We start from the raw sequence: 8,833 nt of genomic DNA, 5'->3' as shown, positions 1-8,833 counted from the left end.
TTAATACCTATTTGGTCCAAAAGGTTTTGGTTCTTAGTAAAAGCCTTACGATTTCGAGACATGGGCGCAAGAACATACAGAATTATTGGTGCAGATTGTCAGGGTGACTTTAATTTCATTGGTTTAACTCCATCCCTAATGTTTGTTATTGTGTTTTAACTATCTCGAGATCTATGAAAAAACAGCCATGGTTCCCTTTTTCAATTTTCATGAAAAACATTGTCCATACCTCATTGTAAATGTTTGTATTGCTTCTATAGTAATTACAAATTTACATATCTATGCTTATATAGGGAATACTAAGTAACTAAAAGATAACCTACTATAATTATTACTCTGTCTTATTCATCTTAAGTATCCCATTTATTTTTAAAATACTATTTATTTATCACTCTAAGTACATTTTATTATCAATCTATAAGTTAAAATATAGTCATATGAGATTTTATTTGATTCGTTTTAATATATATAAAGTTTATTAATATTAACTTTTTATAATTTTAATTATACATAAGTATATATATTAAGGATTAAATAAGTGCATTGGATAGAGTGTACAAAGTAAATGGAACACTTAAGATGAATAAGAGAGATTAATATACTTGGCAATATATATATATATATATATATATATATATATATATATATATATATATATATATATATATATATATATATATATATATATATATATATATATATATATATATATTAATGCCATTAAAGATTTTTTCAACAACAATACCCTTTTTCCCCCTTACAATTCCACTTCGGTCACGCTAATCTCAAAGGCTAATAATGCTAATAAGGTGGGAGATTATAGACCGATTTCCTGCTGCACCATTATCTACAAGATCATATCCAAAGTGCTAGCTGGGAGACTCCAAAAGGTGATTGGGAAAGTGATTGATCCAGCTCAATCAAGATTTATCCGGGTAGGCAGATGGCTGATAACATCTTATTAGCTGCGGAGCTAATCAAAGGGTATTCTCGCAAAAACAACAGCCCCAGATGTATGATCAAGATAGACCTTCGGAAAGCCTATGATTCGATCAGCTGGGTGTTTCTGTTCTCTGTTATAGAAGAGATGGGCTTCCCTCCTAAATTCATGGATTGGATCAGGCCCTGCGTGACGACAGTCTTCTTCTCTATCCTGGTGAATGGAACACCCCTTAAGCCCTTCCCTGCAAAAAAGGGGCTACGCCAAGGCGATCCCATCTCCCCCTATTTATTTGCCATTGCAATGGAGTACTTGTCCAGGCTTATGCACAATATGACTGACAGTTTAAGCTTCCACTACCACCCTAGATGTAAGAAAGTGGGTATCACGCATCTACTGTTCGCGGATGACCTCCTCCTGTTCCGCGGTGTTGACCATCCTTCAGTCTGTAGCATGATGAGTTCCTTCGACCGTTTCTCAAAGGCCTCAGGGCTTCATGCCAACCCGAGTAAAAGCAACATCTATTTATCTGGGGTGGATAAACACCATAAAGAGCAGCTTGTACACCTTTTGCACAGGGAGGAGGGAGTCTTTCCTTTTAGATACCTGGGAGTTCCCTTTCACTCCAAGAAGCTGAATTCTAAAGATTGCAGGCCCTTGGTGGACAAGATCATTGGTAGGCTCCAGTTTTGGTCTTCACGTCTGTTATCATATGCAGGTAGAATCCAGCTCGTTCAAAGTGTCATCGGGGGAATGAAAAACTTTTGGGCTCAAATCTTTTGCCTCCCGAAAAAACGAATTAAGATGGTGGATGATATCTGTAGATCCTTCATCTGGACAGGGAAAGAGGGGTTATCTAGGAAAGCTGCGGTAGCGTGGAGCAAATTAATATTACCCTATTCCAAGGGAGGGTTGAACCTGAAAGATATGTACATTTGGAACAAAGCGGCTAAGCTCAAGCACTTGCGGAACATAGCCCGCAAAAAGGATAATCATTGGGTAAAATGGGTTCACAGCTACTATATGAAATTGCAGGATGTAACGAACGTGAAAGTCTCCATTCACGCTTCATGGAGCTTTAAGAAGATCATTAAACACAAAACTATAGTAGACTGCCTAGCGGGATGGGAGAGCATAACTAAAGGGAACAAGTTCTCTATAGGGAAAACATATGAGATGCTAATTGCAGATGCCCCTCATGTTCCTTGGGGAAACATCATGATCAAGAATATCGCCAGTCCAAGCGCAAGGTTCATCACATGGCTAGCAATCCAAAACAAATTGGCTACTAAGGATCGAGTCGAGAAATGGAAGGTGATCGAGGACGTTAATTGCGTTTTCTGTAGCAGGGCTAATGAATCAGCTCAACACCTGCTCTATGACTTTCAGTTCACGTAAGATGTCCAAAACCAGCTGTTTAGCTTCCTTAATTATAGGCTAGACGTCTCCAACCTCCAGGATGAAATTCTAAAGATGAGCAAAATAAATAAGAAGAAAAATGACCGAGCGAAGCTTATTGTTGGGATCTGGACTGAAATGATATATAGCATTTGGATGCACCGCAACAGAAAGATTTTCGAGAATCGTACTAGTAATACGAAGGAGGTCACTAACTACATTGTATTTAGGATAGCAGGGAGGGTAAACAACAGGATGAAAGAAATGCTGGTAACTAGATAGTTGTTGTTTCTTTTGGGGTAGGTTCAACATCAGGTTTAAAGAAATGCTTGTATCTAGATAGATGTTATTTCTTTTGGGGTAGGTTAGTCTTTCGCTCGTATTTTTGTCTTGAGCGTAGACTAGCATAAGAGGCTTTAGGTTGAGTTTAGTTCCAGCTAAAGATTGTATCTTGTTTTCCTTGATATATAATACTCATAATTGCCAAATATATATATATATATATATATATATATATATATATATATATATATATATATATATATATATATATATATATATATATATATATATATATATATATATATATATATATATATATATATATATATATATATATATATATATATATATATATATATATATATATATATATATATATATATATATATATATATATATATATATATTCTTAAATTTCTTTATAAGTACTAAAATATTGTTTTATTATTTTATATTACAAAAAGTAAAGTTTTAATATTATATTTACGGTTTTGGTAAAACGTTACGTTTCAATTTCGTTTCCTTAAACTAACTTTACTACTTATCATTTTAACCTTACCACTTTGATTTAATTATTTTATACCTAAAAGTTAACTGTATTTTTTTTATTAACTTTTAGTATAGTTTTAACCAAAATTTTCTAAGTAAATTATCATATTTTTCTTAATAAAACTTTCTCATTAATCTAAAACATTTCACTTGTATAAACTAGAACAAAAATTTGATGAACCAAAATTCTTTCTACATCAATCCATGATGTTCATGACTTACACAAACTATCACCATTTCCTTACACAAGTTAACCTGCTTCTACACTTCAAACTCTTACACATTAACTTACACATTGCAACTCTTACACATCCATTTACACACTCCAACTTTTCCACATTCACTTACACAATCTAAATCACTTAAACAAGTTAACCTTCTTCGATACTCCTAACACTCTTTTTCATACAATCTTATGAACTAAAAAGTTGCCCAAAACCCTTTATAATACCCCCCCCCCCCCCCCCAGCCATGAGATCACTTGCACCCCAATCATCAAATCTTTCTACCATTCTTTCTTATATCTTCACCTCATCAACATCTTATTAACTTTATACCCTTTTTTATTAGTTGAAGAATCAAATGAAGATGGAGCTTGATCTTATCACTTCTTAAGCCAATAATCATCAACTTTTGAAAAGTCAAGTATTATGTTTTGAAGCTTGGATATCATTTTTTTCGCTAATTGAAGATCTACTTCTTTGAAGCTTGGAGTCTTGAAGACTTTTTCTTTTTGAGCTTATTTTTTGAGTTCTTATTTTCCTATTATTATCCTCTTACTTGATTTGGAACCACTTTTGGAGAAAAATGGTACACATTTTCTTAACTCTCTCGTTATGTGATATTTATTTATGGGTACTCGATACTATAAAAAGTATGATCAACATGATTTTATTTTAATCATTTAAAGTTTACATGGTTATATTAAAGTCATATCAAGTTTAGTGATATTTTCGTCAAAACAATAATACTTTTGGGACACTCCAAAAAAAAGTTATAAATATGGAAATTTTTTATTAATATGATAATGTAGATATATATGAATTTTACTAGTTAAATAAACTTATCTCTTTAAAATGATTCCATATCATCTTGGTGTTTTGATAAAATTTTTATTTTGGACTCAAGTAATTATAAAGAATTATTAATCGGTTTATCGGTAAAATAGTCAAACTAATTTGTTGAAATGATTAGTGTTGTTTTTCTTGAAAACTCATTTCATTTAGATTTTGGACCCTTAATAACTTCTCAGATTATTTTTCATAGTTATCATAGATCCGTTTTACTATTTTACTGGTTATTTGATAAAATACGTTATTAAGTACTTAGAAATATTACCCTTAACTTTTATAATTATTTATGACATAATAATGACTTCTTTTAGCCTTAGGAATCTTAGTATAGCTACGAAAATTTATTATTTAATTAACATTAATTTATTAGATACTAGTAATTTGTTTCTACTAAAAGGCTAGATTGTCAAAATTTTGACTAGTAGAAGTTTGACTTATAAGAATGTAAACTATTTCAGTTTAGAGTCTTGTTTAATATTGCATGATATTGATTGTATGACTCTGATAGTAAGGTAACGTTGAATATGGACCAACATGTAAAATCCCGACGTCCGTGTTAGCCGACACGTAAAATGCGGTGTCAGACAGGGGGTTCGAGAAAAACTCATCCTGTAGAGTCTCGAGCATAACAGTATTGAGAGGAGTGACGACTCCCACCACCATTAGGGTTTAGGACTACGGTCCTCACCTAACCAGACCCTTACATATATCAGTTGTCATTATTGTTTTGATCTTGTGATGTGCTATGATGGTAAAGTTATAAGGCTTAATCGAACTTGATTGAATAAGCATTAAGGTTACCAAGTATTTACTAGCAATAACGAACTTCTGCAAGTATTGAGAATGCCACTTAATGTCTTAATAGAGGTCAATAATGAGTAATAACCTTCTATATTGTGCTTGATGATTATTTTGTAAGCAGGATTTAACTATTGCATCATAAGCTTGTTGAGGAAATTGTATTCGGCTTTATCGCTGACCGATTCAATCGGCTGTTATCCGTATTATGGATGAAAGTATTTTGCAAGAAAATTTAGCTCAGGTTTCGATCCAGGCCGCAACTTTAATTATTCTATCGAGGACTTAGCTGCATTGATTTTACTTGATGACTTTGATCACTATATTGTACTTATGTTTTTTTTTAATCGTATGTAAGCAAACCTTATGTTATATTTTCTCAGTTGTAAGATTTTTAACTTATGTTTTGAACGGTTTTAGTTTAAATGTTTTTAACAGTTCGACGTTTTACACTTCCGCATTATTTAATTTAAGTATAATTATTAGTGTTAATTATGTAGCGAGAGTGTCACTCCTGCTACATGGTTTTATTCAAATTTTGTGTGTAGCTCAACCAATTCTGTATTAGTATGTTTGGTTCTTGAATTCTTTTGAATTGTAAACTGCAATTTCGAATGTTGAGGATAGCAAATTGTTATTCCTATTCTCTTTCTTGAGAACTGGATGAATCTTTATGCTTTCATTTTCTTGATCCCAGAATTTGTTGTAATCGGCTTCAAGAATCGGATTTGAACCTCTTTTGAATCCTGATTTTAGAGTGTCGAACCCTAAAGTCCATTCCCTACCGATTTAACCCTAAGACCCAATATATTGGCGGTGGGGGCTCTTTCTTTGGCTGGAATGGAATCTGAAGGCCATGATGCCATTCATCATTTGAACTATGCAGTGTAGTTTTTTATTGAGGATAACAGATTAATTATTATTCCTATCCTTTCTAGATTGATTACTACAGGAGCTCTAATTGTTTGATTGGGTCAGATAGTTTAACTAAATGGGTAAAAACCCTCTAGCAATTTTAGTCTGTCCTCAAAGGAATGTTAGTTAGTGTGACCCTAAATTTTGGTTGATGGTCAAAGCAGTATTGTGTGCACCTGCTGTGGTGTTGAAGACTAAGATTACTAAGTGTTTCATGTTGCGGGTTGCTGAAGGTGGGGTTTGATCTTGTTGCTTGCCCGTGAAAATGCATGAAGATGCTGGTCAATGCGGCCTGTCCTGTAACAACTCGACATACCGTTAACTGAGTAAACAGAGTCATCACGAGGTACATTTCCCAAGAAACTGAAATCACACTTCCAAAACTTAAGCAAAGGGGTCACAAGCTCTTTAAAGTGAGTAACTCAGCTAAATCTCAAAACAAACATCTAACTAAAACACAAGATAATCATACAATTCTCTACAAGTCCAATATAACCAACACAACCAAATCTAATATACATTTATCTAAAATCTTAATACAAATCTACAAATTCCTACGTGCTCAACTCAATATACATCCTTGGAACCTCTAATCACCTCCGCTAACCCATCCTTCCCGAGCGGTTCCGATCTGCAAACAAGCTAAAAGTTGAAAACAACAGAGGGTCAGATTGAACTGAATGAGAAGTAACAATCCAAAACAACAAAACACCGTAATTTCCAATCAAAGGTTTAAAAGCAACATTGGTTTCCTAGATCTATGTGCGCACATGGAGTCTAGTTGAGAGGAACATTCATAGCTCTAAGTCTATGTCACTCTCGGTTGAGGCTAGACAATATTTGAATGACAATTTACCTCAAAACAGGGGAATAAGAGACAATGTCTCACTACTCCGTCAATGACCAGCTCGTAAGTCCGATCCATTGACCATATCAATATCAGCATAATCATTCATAAACAAATTTATCTCAACAATATAAATTTCACAAACTTTAATAAAACATTTTCAAAAACTGTAGTCTGGCCAGACCCCTTTTTAAGGGACTACTACTACTCACCTACGATGTCTCTTCAAAGAGTCGAATCCTAATCACAGCTATCAACTAGAAGGGTTCTTCGATGATGTCGCCTCCTGAAGCATTACAATCACAATATCACAAAAAGGCGTCTGATGCTACTATACTAATATATAAGTTATTACATCTCCTTCTACAACCATAATTTCCTTATTTCATAATTCCTTATTAACCTTCAAGACTCGACAAACTTAACTCAACATTCGATAATTTGCTACTAGATCTCGTTTATTTAATCAAAAGGCTAAATCAGTTATAATTAAGAAATCATGAATGAATAACTTGGTCTCTTTTTGACAAGTCTCTTTGCTTAGAAAAGAATTGCAATGAAAACAGAAACAATGATCTAAAACTCTTAGAATTACATAAGAAGTCTGATAGATAGAACTTACCAATCTTAATAGGCAACAAAATCAGAAAATTGAAAGTTGCGATTGTGGTTCGAAATTGCGAATGTTGTTCAAGGCTACGACTGTTTCAGCTTCATTGAGTAAATCATTAGGTATTTGTGAAATGCCTATTGTTCTTATTTCAAGAATTAGACAAGATTGAAGATGGAGATTGTTCCCTTACCAGATTTCAGAGACTCCAATGCTAGAATCAAGATAGGAGACGCCGGTTAGGGTTGCAGAACCACCGTGTGAAGTGGTGTTCGTGGCCTCAATGAATGTTGGGTTTGCTGCCCGATTTTGTAGCTCAGAGAAGAAGGAAAAGGGAAGGAACAAGTTCGAATCAAGAGGAAGAGGATGAAGGATCAGTTTCATCAAGAATCAAGAGCAAGAATTGAGAATGAACCCTGCTTGTGTCGGCATTCGAAATTTTCAGAAAGAGGAAGAAGGTGTTACAGTTGATGCCTCAAGAATTTCGAAAACCAGAAATGAAGGAGGAGGAAGAATTTCGAAAATGGGTTTTGAATTTTAAGGTGGAAGGTGATTGATGTTTTTGCTGGGTTATGCGAAAAGAGGAGGAGGAATGTTTGGGTATTATTATTATTTATTTATTTATTTTAAATTCCGAATTAATTTTGTCAAATGTTACATTCTACCCAACTTGAAATGAACTTCGTCCTCGAAGTTAAACTAGGTCTCACATACATACTCAAATATCCAACTAACATATATCATAAAACCATGTTACCCAATTACTCATACTCCATGCACTGTAAGAATCTATATTACACGACTAACTATGAGAACCAACCAGAGTTTAAGGCCTAGCATTGTTAAGACCTAGTACTATTCCAAGATCTTACGATTCTACTCAACTAAGAATAAAGTTCGTCCTCAAACTTATTTCTCAAAGACTAAGGACATGTAATAGCTATAACTACGATTATCATAATAATACATGAGATGAACCAAGAATAGTCGCATTTTATAGCATCCTTTATCATCCGTATGACCTCCTCAGTTACATGGTTAGACCATAGCTCCTTTACAAATGCTATACAACCTTGGCCTTTTTGGCATTTTATAAAATTTACTTTGCCAAAAAAAAATCAATCATTAAAAAATCAACAATTAATTGATACCTTTAAGATCAAAATTTAGAAAATTGAAATCTTTAAGGTCAAAATTGATACCTTTAAGATCAAAATTGAAAAATGCTCAGAAAATAAAAAAAAATGCCCAGGTTCTTACACGCTCGAATTGAGCCGACCCAAATTAACGGTCTCATTATGAGGCCGTCTCGTCCAAGACCAGCTGTTTAAATTATACATTAATTTTGCTTTTTATAAAGACCCGTTATTTTCGACCCTTATTAAGGCCTTTTATAGCACGATTCATTTTAATTATAGTAG

This window comes from Amaranthus tricolor, chromosome 5 (assembly GCF_026212465.1).
Source record: "Amaranthus tricolor cultivar Red isolate AtriRed21 chromosome 5, ASM2621246v1, whole genome shotgun sequence".
NCBI classification, from domain to species: Eukaryota; Viridiplantae; Streptophyta; class Magnoliopsida; order Caryophyllales; family Amaranthaceae; genus Amaranthus; species Amaranthus tricolor.
The sequence above is the reverse complement of the archived record's forward strand: the minus strand, read 5'-3'. Positions refer to the sequence as shown.